This window comes from Homarus americanus, unplaced genomic scaffold, assembly GCF_018991925.1.
Source record: "Homarus americanus isolate GMGI-L3 unplaced genomic scaffold, GMGI_Hamer_2.0 scaffold5589, whole genome shotgun sequence".
In the NCBI taxonomy this organism is placed as follows: Eukaryota; Metazoa; Arthropoda; class Malacostraca; order Decapoda; family Nephropidae; genus Homarus; species Homarus americanus.
This window is the reverse complement of record NW_024736650.1, coordinates 2,866,237-2,882,301: the sequence shown is the minus strand read 5'-3', so window position 1 is coordinate 2,882,301 and position 16,065 is coordinate 2,866,237. Positions and strand designations below refer to the sequence as shown.

The following is a 16,065-nucleotide window of genomic DNA, read 5'->3' as shown; positions in this document are numbered from 1 at the left end:
TTCCTGTCTCTTGTCAGTGTGTTGTGTTATCCTATATTACCTGTGACCACCACCACCACACACCTGCCCAGAGGAAATTCTTATCCAGGTATGTGCGTTAATTAGCGACGAGAACACACGTGTCTTGTTCTGTTGTGTTTGGACTTTATTTTGGGGTTTTAATATACGTGAGTGAGGCACACACACACACACACACGTCCATAGCCACACACACACACACACCCTCCCCCACACACGTCCATAGCCACACACACACACACACACACACACACACACCCTCCCCCACACACGTCCATAGCCACACACACACACACATCATCTTATATAGCTGTTTCTCTATCTATTAATAAAGGAGGCAGGTAAACTATAATCACCTTTACTGTATATATTACGGGTGGATAGATGGATGTATGGACAGATGGAGGGACGGAGAGAGAGAGAGAGAGACGACGGACGGACGGATAGATAGATGACAGATGGTTGGACAGTTACAGACAGACATCAAGTATAGCTACACCCCTGTCGTACCACAGAACTAAATTTCGACCAACATTATTTAGTGAAAATTTATGTTTCGTGGAGAAATATTGTGTGTGTGTGTGTGTGTGTGTGTGTATGTGTGTGTGTGTGTGTGTGTGTGTGTGTGTGTGTGTTGTGTGTGTGTGTGTATATGTCACTTTCGTCACCTTCACCCCCAGTTCATTCTCGTTATCTTGTCAATGAGATGCTTGTTCCCATGTGTGTGGCGCCACCAGGTTGTCTGTCCCAGGGGTAGTGGTGTTAATAGCGTAGTAGTGATAACGGTACTGGTGGTGGTAGTAGTAGTAGTAGTGACGGTGTTAGTGGTGTTAATAGTCCTCCACTCACACGTAGAGCACAAGTCCCTCACACACACACACACACACACACACACACACACACACACACGTCCATCATTTCTAAACTGCTTAAAGCGTCGACATCTTCCCTGCCTCCTGTCACTCACTCACTCTTGTGTGTGTAGTGACGCAGCTCCTCCAGCTCCCACGACGGCTCCACTGTCATATCAGGTAGGACATGTGGTTGATCTATCAACTCTCATCTTCTACATCACCCACAACAGTAATATTCCCCACACGCCGCTCCCTCACGCCGCTCCCTAACCCCACCCTCCCACACCCCACCCCTCCGCCACCCTCCCACACACCGAGCCAACATAACCCCACAACCTGCCATACACCTACCCCTGACCATAACCAGTTTCATTCCCACCGGCCAATCGAGAGTAGTTTGTCCTTCACCACCAGAGGCACAACACACCCCCCCACTCCTCAGCTATATCGCCTGATTAAAGATCCTAAAGCTACCTGAGGAGTTACGCTAGGTTAGGTTAGGTTAGGTTAGGTTAGGCAAGGTTAGGTTAGGTTACGTTAGGCAAGGTTAGGTTAGGAACTGGATAAAATATCCCGCATTGGTAAATCTTTTCAACATTCCTGTATAACCTGTGTGTGTGTGTGTGTGTGTGTGTGTGTGTGTGTGTGTGTGTGTGTGTGTGTGTGTGTTTGTAATATTATAAAAATATCTTCGAATGTACATAACAATTAATATAATACCGCAGTAAATAGTTATCAACCATTGTTTTAACTTAGTTCTATCTCATACACACTAAGCAAGGTCATCCATCCAGACCCACCGTGAGTGTAAACATTGCCTCCTCCCTCAAGCGCCTCCACACACCAATGTTCAATTAAATCTCGTAACCTCAGGGCCGGAGATTGGTCGTGGTCACACCAACAACATCGAATCGATAAAGAACACACGTACACACATGATATATAAAGACGATCACACGTACATACATGATATATAAAGAAGAGCACACGTACATACATGATATATAAAGAAGAGCACACAACCTAACCTACCCTAACGCTGACCTGACACAACTTAAGCTAACCTAATTTAAGCTAGGCTCTTACATAACCTAACCTAATCTAACCCCCCCCCCCAGGTACCTGATTGGGGGGTGGTAATCTTCATGTGATCTCTAATTAATTATACACACAAACGTGATATGAGCGTCACTGTGTTACTTGATGCTGTACCGGATGACAGCTGAAGATAACAGTACACCTGGCACACACACACACACACACACACACACACACACACACTATGACAACAATTAATCCCTTGAGTACGATGATTTAACCCCTTGAGTACGATGATTTAACCCCTTGAGTACGATGATTTAACCCCCCTGAGTACGATGAGTTAACCCTTTGAGTAAAATATCTTCCTACTTGAGACTAAATTCCCGTTTTCAGAGTCAAGTCATCGTACTCAAGGGGGTTAACTCATCGTACTCAAGGAGATTATCATCGTACTCAAATTATCATAGAAAACACAACAATACTCACCAATGTAAGGAAAGCATGTCCTGTGATGACCTGTAAAGTAAACAAAGAAAATAAATTAATTGAACAGAGACACACACAGCAACTGACAGAAACGACACGAAGATTTGACCCCCAGCAGCCTATTGACCTCAGCCTCCCGCATGAATATAAACAATGGTGCAAAAACAATAACATAAACTACATCCAAAAAGCCATTGTAGTTGTTGGATATGTTTCATTGACATCGTGGCCAACAAAGCTATGACTTCTCTGACTCCTAGTACTTACTTCTCCTCCTTAGTGAGAGAGAGAGAGAGAGAGGGGGTAACTACACTACAGTACATGATATTATCAAGTCTTGATAAAAACCTCCTGGCCAGTACTGACTCTCTCTCTCTCTCTCTCTCTCTCTCTCTCTCTCTCTCCCTGTGATACATAGGGGGGGGGGGCGCTGTTGGATGATACGACACTAAGATGACACATTGTTGGATGACATAGATGGATGACACAAAAGAATTTTACCCTATAGATGAATGCCACAGAGCCTTCATGGATGACGCCACATTCTACTCTCCACTTAACCAGGGTTGATGGATGAAACATGACGCTGGTGGATGAAGAGTGGTGGATTTGGATGGTAGGGAGGGGGGGGGAGGTATCAGGTCACATTAATATACAAGTGATTGAGAGACGAGGTGAGAGTTGTAGTGAGAGCCTAGAGGTGGGTCAGGCTGGTGGTGGTAGTAGTGGTGATAATGGTGGTCTCTCTCTCTCTCTCTCTATCTCTCTACATCACTATCTCTCATCTCTACCCACGTCTTCCCCTCCCCCACGTCTATCTCCCTCCATATTTATCAATCTCCCCATCAGTTAGTGTAGGTCCCTAGCTCCCACCTTGAGGTACACCCACCCACCTTGGGATACGCCACGATACCTGTCAATGAACCACAGGTGAAGTCATTATTTGGTCTAAACTTTATAAACACTAGAGTAAATATGTTTATAAGGAGTAGTAGTCATTTAATACGGGTTATTGATGTTTTTTCTTCTTCTTTTTTCACTTTTGTTAATGGAAAGATTGACTCGTAAGTTAGGGAGTTGATATGAAAAGTGTTGATGTCGTGATCTAAATAAACACAGACAGACACACAGACACACAGACAGACACACACACACACACACACAATAAATCAACAATGTACCAGAGACAGCAACGCGGACATATATACAAGGTTGAGGAATAATGTAGAGTTTGAACATGTTGACCCTAACGGACACTTACTGCTACTAACTGACACTCTACTTGAGGCTGACTGACGTGCAACTAGGAGCTGGCTACAACACTACGCCACAACACTACAACACAACACTACAACACAACACCAACAACAATAAGACAATACACAATAACAAGGAACCATATATCTTGACAAGTCACACGCCAGTAAGCAAGTAACAGTAACGTAACACCTCTTCACTATGTCACACGGCATCAGGACCAGTAACGGGGGTGGGCGAACGGGGCAGACCGGTGACTGGGGTGGTGGTAGTGGTGGTGGTAGTAGAGGACTGGTAGTGGTGGTAGTGATGGTGGTAGAGGACTGGTAGTGGTGGTAGTGATGGTGGTAGAGGACTGGTAGTGGTGGTAGTGATGGTGGTAGAGGACTGGTAGTGGTGGTAGTGATGGTGGTAGTGGTGGTAGTGGGGACTGAGGACTGGTGAGTGGTAGTGTGAGTGGTAGTAGGGACTGTGGTGGTGGTAGTGGTGGTGAGTGGTGAGAGATTGGTAGTAAGGACTGGTAGTGGTGGTAGTGATGGTGGTAGTAGTGGTAGTAGAGGACTGGTAGTGGTGGTAGTGATGGTGGTAGTGGTGGTGTAGGGGACTATGAAGTGGGTGGTTTGAGGTGGTGTGGGAATTTGTGGTGGTAATGGTGTCAGGTACTCGTGTGTGCTTGTGGTTACTGATAAAGACACTACCACCACCACCTATCCTACTACCCCCCCCCCTCTATCCCATCCCAGGTCTTGTCACTTCTAACAGCCCGGCCTCTCTGTCGTGATTTGATGTGACAGTAGATGTGGTGAAGATGTATTGTGGTGGTGATGATGCGTTGTGGTTGTGGTGATGGTGAGGTGTGATGGCTGTGGATTCAAAACTAAACCAATAAAATCAATCCAACACATTTGCTCATCATTCATTTACTAATTACCTTAACTACCTGTAATTGTTTCCCCAGAAGATAACATCCTAATAATGACAATAATAAGAAATCTTTAACAAGTTTTGACCCAACTTAACAGTAGTCGCTTGTAGTCGTTTTACACCAGCTACGAAAACGACTGAGGGGCGTCTTGTGTGTCTCGTCAAGGTGAGTCTAGAATCTGTTGCTCTCTGACTATGATGACACTATACTGCTGTCTTAATAATGGGTGTAGGTGAGAGACAGGCTTCCTCAGGGCGGTGCAGGCTGGTGAACGGTGACCTGTACCGTTACTACCACCACTGCACATCTGTTGTCTCCCTCACACCACCACTACACATCTGTTGTCTCCCTCACACCACTACTACACACCTGTTGTCTCTCTCACACCACCACTACACATCTGTTGTCTCCCTCACACCACCACTACACATCTGTTGTCTCCCTCACACCTGTTGTCTCCCTCACACCACCACTACACACCTGTTGTCTCCCACGAAACACATATAGTGCAGATGATTGTAGAGACAGTGTGGGAGAGACAGGTGTGTAGCAGGTGTCACTGGGGCCGCCTGGTTGTGTTATGGGAGAGACAAGTGTAAAGGGTACAGGTGCAGGTTTAAGTGGCGCTAACATGGGCGAGGCAGGTGTTGATGCAGGTGTCTAGTGGTGTGCTAATGAATATGACATCCTTCCTCTCTTCCCTCCTCCCACCCAATGTATGTGTGTGTGTGTGTGTGTGTGTGTGTGTGTGTGTGTGTAGTGGTCCCCTCCTATTGAACACCCTGCAGTACCGTAATAGTTTATTCTTTCTGCTTATCGATATACCGTATTTTTCTCCACGTAAATAAACACTTAAATTTATGTAACTTTTAAGGGGAATACTTATACTTTATTTCTTACTTATTATTTGTTTTCCTGACAAGTAATTTGGCGCGCAAGCGTAAGAGGCACGGGAAAAATTCTGACTGGTTCATTCAGAAAGGTGCGTTTAGATCTGATTATTGCAGCTAAGATACGTGTGTGTGTGTGTGTGTGTGTGTGATGCCAGCAGAGAGGAGCACAGTAGTGACACGTGTGGTGAGACAGCCTCATCCTGTGTACCCGCTTATCTAACTGACGCAACAACCCCTTGATTCTCTCTCTCTTAAGTCTAGCTTTCATTTATCTTGTCGTATTTTTGAAGTTTCCCGTCTTCTCTTACTCCCTCTCTTTATCTCTCACTCTCTGCTCCGCCTCACTGGACCAGAGGTGTGGGTGGGGATGATGGGAGTATTTACGTTACGCACTATGGCAGATGACGTCAAACCCTCCCCCTTCCCACTACTCCCCACTAGCACAGTGCATGTCCACCCCCTACCGCCACACACACACACACACACACGTACATGTATAAAAATACCAAACACGTATGCATATAAATATCAAATAATCACATCTATGAATACAAACAATGTAACACACTGTAATACTTCTGAGTGAAAAGTACATACTACTTAGGCCTCCATCACACACCTCCAGCGGTCTGTCTACCATCGAGCATTTTGGAAATTACAGTAGTCGAAGAGCCTTGAACTTTAACCTTTAAGCTAAATAAACAATATCCCATGACCACCACCTTCAGGAGGATATGAATACCAACACCCGGTATGAGGCCTCGGATGTAGGTGGGACTTAGGCTAACCCCTGAACAGTAGCGAGGGTACAGTGTACTTTTGTTACGGTACAGCAGGAGGCAGCAAGACCAGTAGGGCACTCGGATGCCTTCAATCACCTTACTGTAACATTAGGTACCCTTTTACAGCTGGGTGGACTGGAGGTGCCCCCGGGCGTGAACCAGCGACCATTAGGAGGGAGGGAGGTGCCGGACCGACGCGCCAAATATCTGGTGTAATCTGTGTAAAAATCTCTGTTCCTTGTGACTCCCGAGGTAGACTACACACTGCCCAGCCCGGCACATCATCCTACACTTAATGATGGAAAATTACTTGTAATCTCTGACTGTGTTACCTCGGTGTTATCCCCTAACAAGGAACTACTTGACCAAAGAACTTGTTACACTTGAGGTTTCTATCCTGGCTGTGTTATTGTCTCCGATCCATAAAACCGAGTTAAGTCTATCAGTATCGAGCCACAACACAGGATGGAAATAGTCACACCAAGACCCGAAGCAGCAGAGGGAGGGAGGATGTTGACACTGGTAGTACAAGGAGCAAACAAACCCATGCGACTCACTAAGCAGGAGGTAAACATTGTAGACCTTGACATAATTTGAGGGCCACCTTCAAATAAGTCCTCCCAGCTTATATCACCTTCACATTAACCACCCTAACGCTACCAGAGAGTTGGATTAATTTAAGTTATGTTACGGTGTTTAATTATACAGTAAACTAAGCTGGGTGGGCTAACTTTTATGTCATCCGCTTTTTTTGTTTTCTTTTTAACCTAGTGTTCGTTACGGTCCTCACCACTACCCCGCCCAACTCGTGTAAATATCTCAGTTACACTAATCTATTCTCCTTGGCAAGACATTAATGTTACTTATGAGACGTTGTGAAGGGAGGGGACCCAGGGCGATGATGAGGTTGGCGGAGGGTGTAATGTTACTAGTGTATATACAAGTACAGTATGTAAAGCTGTAATGGTGGGTGTGGGTGTAGCACGATGGTTCTACAAGTGTACTGTATAATACCATGTGTCGAGTATGTTGTATAGTGACACACGTTCCTTTAGGTGATGAAAGAGTTTGGTTTACCTTAATGTGGCAAGTCTAGAGAATGATTTGTTACACCTCGATGCAAAACAAACCGAGCTGTGACGGACTTGACTGCGGTAGCGAGCTCATCAAATTTCTCGACGAGGGAGATGACACTGGCGGGTAATAAAGATAAAGAGACTGTACTATACTCGAGGAGCTTCCGAGAGTCAGGTGTGTGCTGACGTGGCCTCTTAGCACAGGTGTGAGGCTTGATGGGTTCCTGCACACAATAGCCTTGCCTGAGACTACGAGCATGAAATAAATACCTTCTGGGATGTAAGTGTGTGTATGTGTGTGTGTGTGTACCTCATAAAACTGCAGTGTTGGTGTTCCGACCTGCATGAACACTTATAGTTCATCGCTGCCTTGACTTACCAGCCTCTCCACACACCCACAGGAGAGGCGGAAGGAGCGTGACTCGAGCTTCAGGTTTACCTTCCCAGACCAACAATACCGAGTCACCCAGACGTCCAGTAGATCACGTGATAAAGTCCTCGGCCAGGAGAGAAAACCACTCGAACGGTAGCTCCACCTTGAGACATTAGATCACCTGATGATTAACCACCCTAACACTACCTGGAGGGGGGGTTAGATTAGGCTGTTTAATATTCAGGTGAAATAAACTTAGGTATCTAATCATCAGGTGCACTAAGCTGGAGTGTATAATCTTCAGGTGATCTCAACCATTAATCATTCCAACACACAACCATCAGAATTACCGGCATACAAGAGACTGTTTGGGCACAGTGTACAGGTATGTTTAGATCTGTGACTATAAACCTCGAAGACAATATCAACAAACCGCTGCAAGATGTGAATGAATGAGGTGCGGGGAAGCTCTCAGCCCTGGTGTAGGAAGACAGTGTTGTGTTGGCAGGGCTGTGGTGCTCACCCGAGTATACTGTTTATTTTGTCGGGGCATGGTGAGGGCCTTCCTGGTGTTATAACTATCACAGCTGCTGCAACACGGATAGTACTAACACCCAGGAGCACTACTGCTACTACTACTACTACTACTACTCCTATCATCACCACCACTACTACCACAACTATCACCACAGAGGAACGAACACCACCACCACCACCACCATTAACACGACCACCATTAACACCATCACCACCAACACCATCACCACCACCATCAGACACTCGATATTAGCCACAAACCACGGTAGCGGTCCGGGTGTATCCGTTTACCCAAGATTATTCTCCGTACTGTGGTTCCTTGCATGGAGAGCACCCCTACATAACAAACACATACACTAAACCTGTTAATAATACGTGATGAGCAACCAACAATACCTCCTCCAGGAAGTAACAGGTTCTCGTCACTTGACTACCAATGGCCACCAGAGGAACCCACGATAAGAAACACTGTACCTGAGGAGCGAGTGTGTGTGTGTGGGGGTGGGGGGAGTGTGTTGCTCAGGCCTAATCATAGTCAGCTAGGTCAGAAGGGGAGCTTTCTACACAAACTCGTATCCAGAGAGCTAATATGTATTGAAATAAACTAATATAAATCGATATGTATATAAATGTTTATATTACTGTATGGTAAATGTTTTGATGGAGTAGATACAAAAGGCCTAATGCATGAATTCGTTCCTTACAACGACTGAAGGAACGCGGCACTTAGGAGGGTAGGACTCTTTGAACCTGTTACTTAAATCAGAAATATCGACCCAAGTATAGAAAGTCCCTACAACTTACTAATTGAGACAGTAATAAAAAATAAATAAAAATAAAATATATAATAAAAGTCCAAAATATTACTTATCTAAATTAAATTCTCAGGTTAACACTATATAAGGATGACATAAACAAGGTATTTTCTTGACCTTAGTGAGATATATAAACAAATAAACAGACAAGCGAATGTTACATGTCTACCACATTCAGTGCCTTTTGGGTGACCTCTGACCCCTGTAAAATGTTATCAGACTGTGTGTGTGTGTGTGTGTGTGTGTGTGTGTGTGTGTGTGTGTGTGTGTGTGTGTGTGTGTGACATATAACAAGGCATAATAGTCTCAACTTTCACCATAACATGACCAAACTGCAGCTCAAAATATCCTGATAATTTTTTAGTTTGTTTGACCTTTAACCTCGAAGAATTAAAAAAGAAAAGAAAAAAAAAGTAAAGAATAGCGTCTGGGTATACTAAGTAAGGGACAAAACTGATGTTTAAATTAATTGGTCCTAACCTAACCTAACCTCTAACCTAACCTCAAACCTAACCTAACCTCAAAACCCAACCTAACCTGTGACCTTAAACTGTTAATAATTTTGGTGAGAAGATTCTGTATAGGGTAACAAAGCCTCTCCGTCTGGTAAGTGAGATACAAACACCTCAACCAAACCACCGAGTAATCACCCACCTTCCTCACTCCCAGCAACACGCAGTACACACACAGGCTAAAATTAATGCCACCACCTGAGGCTGAACGTAAGGTTAGGGTGAGTGGGCTTCTTGCCACAGCTGGTACACTCACACACACTGGCGGGTCCACCATTAGGAAACCTGTTCCTTCCCGCCTCATACTGCATGCTCCCAGCCACGCGCACACCACCGCAACCCTGATCTTGTACCCTGTTGTTGTCCCTGATCTTGTACCCTGTTGTTGTCACTGTTGTTGTTCCTGTTGTTGTCCCTGATCTTGTTCCTGTTGTTGTCACTGTTGTTGTCCCTGATCTTGTTCCTGTTGTTGTCACTGTTGTTGTTCCTGCCGTTGTCCCTGTTGTTGTCACTGTTGTTGTTCCTGTTGTTGTCCCTGATCTTGTTCCTGTTGTTGTCACTGTTGTTGTTCCTGTTGTTGTCCCTGTTGTTGTCACTGTTGTTGTTCTTGTTCCTGCCGTTGTCCCTGTTGTTGTCACTGTTGTTGTTCCTGTTGTTGTCCCTGATCTTGTTCCTGTTGTTGTCACTGTTGTTGTTCCTGTTGTTGTCCCTGGATCTTGTTCCTGTTGTTGTCACTGTTTGTTGTTGTCACTGTTGTTGTTCCCTGATCTTGTTCCTGTTGTTGTCACTGTTGTTGTTCCTGTTGTTGTTCCTGATCTGATCTTGTTCCTGTTGTTGTCACTGTTGTTGTTCCTGTTGTTGTCCTGTTGTCCTGTCTTGTCCCTCCTGTTGTTGTGTTCCTGTTGTTGTCACTGATCTTGTTTCTGTTGTTGTCCTGCTTGTTGTTCCTGTTGTTGTCCCTGATCTTGTTCCTGTTGTTGTCACTGATCTTGTTCCTGTTGTTGTCCCTTGTTCTGTTGTTGTCACTGTTGTTGTTCCTGTTGTTGTCACTGTTGTTGTTCCTGTTGTTGTCCCTGATCTTGTTCCTGTTGTTGTCACTGTTGTTGTTCCTGCCGTTGTCCCTGTTGTTGTCACTGTTGTTGTCCCTGATCTTGTTCCTGTTGTTGTCACTGTTGTTGTTCCTGTTGCTGTCCCTGATCTTGTTCCTGTTGTTGTCACTGTTGTTGTTCCTGCCGTTGTCCGTTGTTGTCACTGTTGTTGTTCCTGCCGTTGTCCCTGTTGTTGTCACTGTTGTTGTTCCTGCCGTTGTCCCTGTTGTTGTCACTGTTCTTGTTCCTGCCGTTGTCCCCACTCTTGTTCTCCCTACTGATACCGTTGGGGGGGTAGAGAGAGCTGTTGTACCTGTTAGCCAGCACACACTCCAGTTGTAGTTACCATTGTCGCTGTTGGTATTAATTCTCCCGTTACTGCTGACACCACTGTTGGCTTCATTATCACCACTACTACTGCTATCACCGTGAAGACCAGACTCCTGCTAACACTGATTCTGTTGCAACTAGATAACGACAGACTGTAAGAACTGTTACCGTCTTTACTGCCTTATAACACCTGGAGAGAGAGAATGAAGGAACACAGACCCATATCCCTCTCCCCCGCTTAACTACAGTAATCAAGAAGCTAACGTGTAGTAGACGAGTATTATTTTAATGATAATATCCTTACAGTATGGTCTAAGAACAAGAAGATCCCCGGTATCTGCCACTATGTTTCGCTAGTGGTATTTTTAAAGCAACGATGAATACATGAACGCAGTTGAGTATTCATTAAACCCCTTAATACCGTCGACCACAGTATTCTACCATCAAAGTTGGACTTCTCTGGCATTAGAGGCTTAAGTTACTTGTGGTTCACCTTTTACGTAACAGAATGTAGTAAGGCCTCAATATCAATCATGTAGTGGTGTCCCGCAAGGAACCACAATTGGTCCAGGCATAGTTAACTCTAGTTCCCTTCGAGGCTTCAAGAATCGCGTGCTGGCTAATGTGAGGTTTTGGATCATGTGTAATTAAATGACCCTGATTATTGATAACGTTTGTTTCTTAAGAGTTTAGAACATACGTACAAGCGTTCATAAGCACTGGAGTTTGTGCTTCTCTATTGATCCCGAACCATACTGGCATACCGGGCAATGAATCTATTAATCAGACAGCTTATGCCGAAACAAGAATATCTAGTCATTATGCTTAACTACCATGCACTCTCCGCCAGACTAAGGTTACTGCGCGAGAAGCAGAAGCACAACTCACGTGGGAAAATAACAGCAAACACTGGTCAGACGTCACCAGCTGGTACCAAAAGGCACCATTATGAAGGACTACTCAGAAAAGAGTAGGCGACGCTGACGGGTCGTGTTGCCTGCGGCTCTGTTATCCCTGCAGCTGGGAGATGGGCCTTAATGTAAACAATTAAGGACATACATGGTGTCAACACTATGGAGCACCAGTAACCAACCTCAGCTCCACTACACTATATAACACAGCTGCCTTCATAACAACCCCGGGTACTGTGCACACAACCTTACATTCCAAATGAAGTAAGGAACATCAATGGGTTGTTGACACCTGAAATATTAAACGGAATTAGGTAGTACCAACCACCAAGATAGGCAGACGCCCCATGTTATCTGAGGTGTAACTGTAGAAGTTATCTAGCCACCAGAAACCACAGCGAGCAGATCCGTGTCTGGTTAGGTAGCAACAGGCAGGACTCTTCCCCCACAGAAGTTCAGATTCGCGCAGATCCTGTCCCTGTACACCTAAAAATTAAATACTTATATGCTCAGGCTCTCACTGGCTCAGCCATGTTAATATTATCCACTCTGAATCTGTATTTTTCTGGCTAATAATAAACTGTTTCAATGTCAGTATCGCTCATTAAGTATTGTGTAGTATCGTCGTTAACAGTATGTTTATCTCTGATACTTTGTAAGCGAGACACGCACATACAGTACTCGTGTACACACACATACAGGTCAATGCCACGGGCTACACGATCTCCTGTTTGCACATGATTCCTGTTTTTTTTTTTTTACTCATTATGAAAACTGATATCTAACAGGTGTATTTATGCAGTCAGTATATATTGAAGATCTTAAGTTGGTCCAGTGACCGTGCAGCCCCATATTTTAGGTTAAAAATATTAAGCAAATAATTCCCCACGAACAAATGTCCTCATCGAGAATAGGCCGTGAAGAGACTAACGAAGATAAGACGTGGAAGACCTGCATTTTAAAGAATAACAACAACCTGTAGCTGACGGGAAGACGTGAGGAGGAAGAGTTCCATAAGCTTAACTCACAACTGTCGACACACCTTCGAGTTACTAATAGTCACATAAAAACTAAATAACACGTAACTTGTTCAGCGACAGGGTGCGGGGAAGTTTGATAGAATGTGAGTGGATCAACAGTGTAGAAGTGTGGTGGAAAGTGTGGGAAGCAGTGTGAGTATAGTAGAGAATGCAAGTGATGTAGAAAGTGTGGTGGACAGTGAGAATGTAGAGGGCAGTGAGAGTTTAAGACTGTGAAAATGTGGTAGACTGTGTGGCAGACAGTGAGTGTGTGGTATAGTGGTAGACAGTGTGAGCGTGTGGAAGACAGTGTGGCAGTGTGGTAGAAAGTAAGTGTGTGGCAGACAGTGTGGTAGTGTAGTAGAAAACAGACAATAAATGACTGTGGTGGTGGTGGGGGAAGGGTGGTACTGTCAACACAGGGGAGGTCTTGAGTCACCGTCATATCAAGGCCGCTTGTGTTCCTCAAAATCATTATCAGACTGTGAGCAAGTTCTGATTCAGATTTAGGATTAAAATAAATGTACAAAACTTTATAGGTGACACCTGAACGTACATACGAATATTAATATATATCTAAAAATAATTTACTCTTCCTGTCACATATAGATAAAATTAATGGAATTAAATTACTTCAAGCTGTGACCATAATCATAAACGGGTCGCCTGAATCTAGTTGTAATGAGACATACACATTAAAACTAAGTATAATATATACCTGTACTGTCTGTGTACATGGTGAACTAATGTAAATTGGTATGAAGATTTTACTGAATAAAATCTCGGTCGTGGTGCATAATTATTATAACCTAATGAGATGCCTAAAATGGATATAAACATGGTGTGCAACTGCCTGAGTCGTGAAATGTAATAAATGTGTACAGTACTTACTTTTGTCTGCCTATCTGATGATGGTTAAGTGTGCAGCGTCGCTTTATAGTAAATACTCCAGAGGTGTCACGTGGGGACTGGCCGGGTCCTCACCGGTCACAGGAGGCTCCACACAACACTGTCGACGCCACCACTGCCACACCACAACTGACTAAGTGAGGTCTGAGCTCTGAGGCGTCTCGTCTGGCCCAGGCTGGGGGAGGGTGAGGCTCCACACCGGCCACTTCTCCACCCGCCGCTCCCTCCTACCCCAGCCTCACACACCGCCAGCCACACCCCTCGGGCCACACCTCTTTCTACCCTACTGTAAACAACGTGCCCCTGCTCTCCTACTTTCCCAACCATTATTTTTTTTCTCAATGTGTTTATCCTCGTTTAAGACTACGTTAAGCACGACTGACAAAATTTATAGCGAGATGAACATATATTTTTTTCTTAAAAGTTGCTATACATACACAACCGTTCTGACAACATAGTGTAATATAAATGTTGCACAACACCTTTGATGAAAGGTGTGCAAAAAACCATGTGAAACCCCTTTATAAGCATTATTTCAGTTTTTTAACTATATAGTATTGCAGATATTGTTAAAATGATTCAATTGTTATAAATCCTATGCAATGTCGGGGCAACCAAACACAGTGGTCTCATGTTTTAGTCTAGCGTCTTGCTGTAAGTCCTAGTCTGTCTTGACATTTACTGTTCCAGCAGGTTTGACTCGACCATCGTACTTTGCACGTTTACAACACGGGTTTTGGCAGTTCGCGGGCATTTCGTCACTTAGCAACATTATATTCATAAATTTTTAAATGCTGACATTAGAACACGACCGACACACTGTCGTTCCTGCACAGAAGTTAAACCTTGTTAGTTCACTATTTAGCCACCGAAGTTGGTATTGCTGGTTTTGGCAAATATCAGAAACAAGTTAACATAATACTCCAGCGAATCGGCTCGCTGTTCACCATCAGAGATCGGCTGACGCTCGCCCCACAAGGGGTCACAGCTCAAGATTGAAGAAGCCGCAAGTCCAGAAAACTGTGAGGGCAAACTTTTTCGGAGTGAGAGTTGTGAACTCTTGGAACAATCTACCAGAGAGTGTTGTGACGGCACCGAGTGTGAGCTCTTTCAAGACCAGACTTGACCAACACTGGAGCAGGTTCAGGTACATTCAGGAGCCGGTGCATGCCCAGTACTTGCCAACAGTGCGTGACAGAGACGTGACCGATCACCCAAGAGGCTAACGAGCCGATCAGTGGTGAAGAGGATAAAAGTAACAGTAAAAAGACACTAATTTGGTGAGTTACCTTTGTTTTAGGATCAGCACATAGTCACTCATAAGCATTAGTCTACCAAAGGAACCACCACAGGCTTGGTTGTCACATAAGGCTCATATCGGGAGGCTGGTACATACCATTACGACTTACCAAGCTATGGGAGGCAAGAGTCCAGTCTTCCACTATTTACCCAACAATGTACATTTTCCAAACACACATTTTAAGAGATTTTTTGCTTGGACAAAATTTTCCTTACCTCGAGAATAGCTTATCTCAGGCCCCAGGTATTGTAAATGTTGTGCGCATTTTGGTTTTTCAGACAACGCACCAACAAAGCCCAACTAATGTTGCAGTCTGACCAATACTTGGAATAAATACATTGTTTAGAACGTGACTGATGGTTCTTTTCCCACTGTATAATATATTAGATATAATTATGTTAAAAAATAATAAAGAGTATTAAAAAACTAAATTGATTCAAATTAACAATGTCTATGGACTGTAAGCTATTAAGTGATGAGAACATTCAAATAAGTGGCAGCTGGAACAGGTATTGGTAAAAAAAAAATAAGTTAAGATTCATAGGATATGGGTCATTCTCGGTGATACTAAGACTATATTTTTTTCGAATTTGTGCAATTAAGTGCTTCACACCTTCTTGTTGTTGGTTTAAATGAATGTTTGCTTGAGCACTATATAAAGAAGAAAAGGTGCCAATCACTTAAATGCACAAATTCGACAAAAAACAATAATAGTCTTATTTTAACTGATAATGGTCCATAACCATCCCGAGAATCCTAACTTACGTATTTTCTATTTTACATTAACCCCTTTTTTTGTGTGTAAACCCCTTTAACGAAAGCGAACTTTAGCCGTCATGTTGACAAGACGGATTGGCTGATTGGCTATCCAGAATATGCATAACTGTACTGTACATTATTCATCATTTTTAATAAATTTTTTCTTTAATACTACTTTTA

The 16,065-nt window shown here is 43.9% G+C and overlaps 1 protein-coding gene across 1 annotated transcript in view; it reads right to left on the bottom strand.

The window, feature by feature from the left end:
* LOC121872295 (septin-9-like) overlaps positions 1-13,984 on the bottom strand; it is a 36,931-nt gene extending 22,947 nt beyond the window's left edge. Inside the window, exon 1 of the mRNA XM_042374988.1 lies at positions 13,809-13,984. The gene's annotated coding sequence lies outside the window, so the exon portion shown is untranslated. The remainder of the gene's footprint in view (positions 1-13,808) is intronic.
* Between the last annotated feature and the right edge of the window lie 2,081 nt (positions 13,985-16,065).